Raw genomic sequence first — 4,224 nt, 5'->3', positions numbered from 1 at the left:
AATGTTGTAAGAATAAATATATTACAGTACCTATTTATGCATAGCGTAAATAAGAGGGTATAAGCTGCGACGAAGATCCACCCGTTCCTTCGTCCAAGCTGCGTTTCTTTAGACTGGTTTCAGCTGGTTGGCCGCCACGGGTGGGAGGGGAGGCTTGCTCTGACATTCCGTAGGGCCCACAAACTCGTGAGAGCACTCTCGCTCTCTCCGGCCGCTTTCTTTTTTGTTGGAGCGTTGAAATAATCCCTAGTGGACGGCATTTTTTGTGTGTGGAACAGTGGTTGGTTTTACGTTTCCGATGGAGTGGTACCCAAATCCGATATATCTAAGAGATTCACCCCCACTACCCTATTTATCTTAACATGCAGCCTGTCCACCTCATCACACATGCCACATCATCATTTATTTTATTTTCTCTATTTTTCCTGTGCTCAGCCGGCAGCACCGTAAGCGTAACAGTCGACTCAAGGTCCATTATCGTTTGAGATCTCTTAGCGTTTCCTCTTCCACCTAGATGCATCATCTCAGATCCCCCACCAAAATTTATGTCCAATGAACAGACGGGTCCGCGGCCCGCATATATATCTTCCCAATCGACTTGCAGCCGCCAGAGTAGATCTTCGGCGCACGACCTCATCCTCACGCCAAGATGGACCTTGATGTTGCACCTTCAAGCAGCACCTCGCCGGCGCCCCTCATCGGGCGGGTTGCCCTGCCGGCCTTCTCCGACCGTCCTCATCGGCTTCGTCCAGCCGCAGTTGTCATCCATAATCAGTCCCTGAGCCATCAGCTACAAGTTACAACCAACGAGCTTCCCGATTCCCATCATACAGCCCCTCAACGCCTTCCCCCTTGGCCCGTCATGGAGGAATACAATCTGGGCGGCGCGCCGTGCATTGGGAGAGGAAGAAGAGGGGTTGTTTTCAACTGGGCTATGCTTGCATCTATTGTACTCTTTTATTTACTCATGTATCTCATGTTCTGTCAATCAACATCATCAGGGCCTTCGCAATTTGTGGGCTTTCATATCAATGTGCAAGATGAGCTCTTCTATTATTGCCGTCAAGTAAGGCATGACTCTTTCCCTATTTCTTATTGATCATGGAATCCGAAGGTCAATGTTGTTATTGATATATTACACTTGATCTTGAATCACTAACCAATTAGGTTAACCACTACATGTTAGGATAAAATGATCTATTCTGTTGCAGCTCATTCAGATTTGTGAATTGGGTTTATTCTATTGCACTTTAGAGAAGTTTTGTCTATACTTCCGGGAGGAGTGTTCTATTGAGGTCTATTATCCGCCAAACCTGCCAATATTGTGTTAATGAAGACAACACAATGAGTGAAGTATACGGTTTATTTAAGTTCAGCAAATGTGTCGAAGATTACCCTTCACATCAGAGTCCTTGCGACATCCATGGTGATGGGTCATGCTCCTTTTATATTCACAGTTATTTGGTTTTCTTTCCATTTGTCTCAGACAATTGTTGATTGCCAATATATATGTCTTCGTTTTTCTCATGATTTTCAGTAATAGGATTGATGTGTAAATAGCTCGACCACGATAAAAGATCAATGCTCAAGTTCATCTGCAATCAGAGGGACCATTTTACACGATTATGCTTCTATTTTCAGCAAGATTTGGTAATGATATGAGATGGGCACTTTCCTCGATACTCTCGAGAATTGTAGATCTGTTATGTTATTTTGTCCCATAATGTCTCTTCACTTTCAGGTATAAAAATGACTTTTTTTCTTTCTGAAATATGAAAATGCATCATGGCTGACCATGTATTGTAATTTTTGCGCATCCTAGGAACTGAAAAGATGAAAGATCAAATTTATCTACCATATGCGTAAGACTAAGAGTTCCCGCAGCAACGCGCGGGGTGTTATCTAGTTAAATTTAGTGGGTGGCACAATCAGCTAGCTTCTTGATCGATGTTCCATGATTTCGGTATGCCATGTTCAACCCTACTAGCAATCGCGGTACCTTCAACTTTTAACTACTACTCCGTAGATCGCATGCGTTCATATATGCAGATCATGTGTCGTGGTTCTTCTCTTCATACGGCCGGGATAGGCTTGTCCATGCATGCATGCATGCAAGCAAGGTCCACGAGAGAGGTTGAACCAACGTTCTGCGATAATAGCATGCCCCTTCCATCTATGCGTGTCCAACACATATCCGCTGCAAGATAACAAGCATATCGTCGTTGTCTTCCTTGTCCCCCCGTGTCGCCTACCATGGAGGATAAGTCCATGGTCATGCTCGTGGCTCCGATTCTGCAGATTATGCTCGAACTTCAGGATCTATGTCCAAGCCCTGGTTCGCCTCTGTCTCTGAAGCATTTGGAGGTGGACTCATCTGCGGCCTCACGTGAGAGGCATGTTTCGTATATGTCATGTGAGTAACCGGAGGCGTCTAAGTCCATCATGTCAGTGGTTCCTGTGGTTGATATTGTCGTATCAGTGGTCCCTGTTGATGATGTCGATGCGCCCAGTGTGGTTGTGCCTGCTCCTAGGAGTCTCTTGGTTGAGGATAATTACATCAAGAAATACAATGAGTTTTACGAATTCCTTGACAAATGGGTGGCTGATCAGTCTGGATCCAGCAACATAAGTGTCTGTCTCCTGAAGGAGAAACCAAACATGAAGAAACCAAGAAGGAACATAAGTAAGAAGGGTGGCGCCATTCGAAAGGCGTCCACGATTTCATGACGAGGAATGCTCAGTTTTTATCTCTGTTGGCGTTCTCGTCAGGAGTTTCGACGTGTTGTACAAGTGTCGAGGGTTGCAGTTGTTGTGCATTGGAAGGGCCAATTATGTGGTTATAGTGCTTGGGGCTTTGTGTGCAGTACGCTCATGGGTGGGTTATATCGGGTTTTTTCACCCTTTTTTTTTTTAAATTCATTGGATAGCTCTCTTCTTTTAAATTAATAGAAAAGTCAAATCTTTTTGCCTTCTCTTAAAAAAACCTAGGGGCGAGAGAAAAATGTGTAAATTGTCCTCGAGCAAAAAAAAAACAACAAAAAAAAACAAACAGCAACTAGGGCATGCAGGTGTGCGCCCACTACTGGTCCGTTCTGGCAGCAGCACTTTGGTTTGGGTGGGTGCCTGGTAGCGGGGATTTAGTTTAAAATTTTCAATTGCAAGAATGTTCAAAATGTTATCCCCATACGGTGGCACTGATTGTGCCCAAATGCTGCTGGTATGTACCCCCACGGAGAGAGAGAGAGGGAGAGAGAGATGTAATCTACTCTAAATCAAATCCCATCATAGCTAATGAGGGAATTATTAGCACCTTGACCATGATGGGTGCGGACGAACTAATCCACATGCAACCCACTGTACAGAGCATCATGTCAAAGCATGATTGCACGGTCGCACATCATCAAGTGAGCCTGACATGCACCTAATTTGCACCTCAACCTTTTTTTTAGAAAAGGGGTGCTCCCCGGCCTCTGCATCAGAGTGATGCATACGGCCATTGTGATGGCTTGACTTATTAGGGATGATAGACTACTCATATCAATAAGAAATTCCTTCTTTTCCGGGAGCCCATTTGGACAGAACTCCAAAGTTAAGCGTGCTCAGTTTGGAGTAGTGTCAGGATGGGTGACCGATCGGGAAGTTGCTCCCGGTTGCGCATGCGTGAGGACAAAGTGCGCAGAAAAGACTAGTATTGATCTTTGAGGCCAGTCTAGATCCCGCCAGGAGTAACGACCACCGGTGGGTGTGTCCGGGACGTTACAAGTTGGTATCAGAGCCGACCCTCGCGGTTACACGGATGGTTGCGGACAGGTGCGTGGTCATGTTGTTCATGATGTTTGTGACCCGTCGTGACACACGACATGGCACACATACTGGACTGGAAGCACAGACGTTTGTGTCAAGAGGGAACGTTCCTGTGGCCCGACGAGGACGTCGTTTCCTCTGAGTGGGGGTGTATGTGATGGCCTGGCTTATTATGGATGATAGACTATTCATATCAATAAGGAATTCCTTCTTTTCCAGGAGCCCATTTGGACAGAACTCTAAAGTTAAACGTGCTCAGCTTGGAGTAATGTCAGGATGGGTGACCGATCGGGAAGTTGCTCCCGGGTGCGCATGAGTGAGGACAAAGTGCGCAGAAAAGACTAGTATTGATCTGTGAGGCCAGTCTAGATCCCGCCAGGAGTAACGACCACCGGCGGGTGTGTCCGGGGCGTTACAGCC

The 4,224-nt window shown here is 46.0% G+C and overlaps 1 long non-coding RNA gene across 1 annotated transcript; it reads left to right on the top strand.

Annotated features, from left to right (window-relative positions):
• Positions 1 to 307: 307 nt before the first annotated feature.
• Positions 308 to 1,718, top strand: LOC123188465 (uncharacterized). The gene is made up of 2 exons (XR_006494682.1): positions 308 to 1,426; positions 1,538 to 1,718. It is a non-coding gene; the product is annotated as an uncharacterized lncRNA (long non-coding RNA).
• Positions 1,719 to 4,224: the final 2,506 nt, after the last annotated feature.

Source organism: Triticum aestivum, chromosome 2A (assembly GCF_018294505.1).
Source record: "Triticum aestivum cultivar Chinese Spring chromosome 2A, IWGSC CS RefSeq v2.1, whole genome shotgun sequence".
Classification (NCBI taxonomy): domain Eukaryota; kingdom Viridiplantae; phylum Streptophyta; class Magnoliopsida; order Poales; family Poaceae; genus Triticum; species Triticum aestivum.
This window is presented reverse-complemented; position numbering and strand designations above follow the sequence as displayed.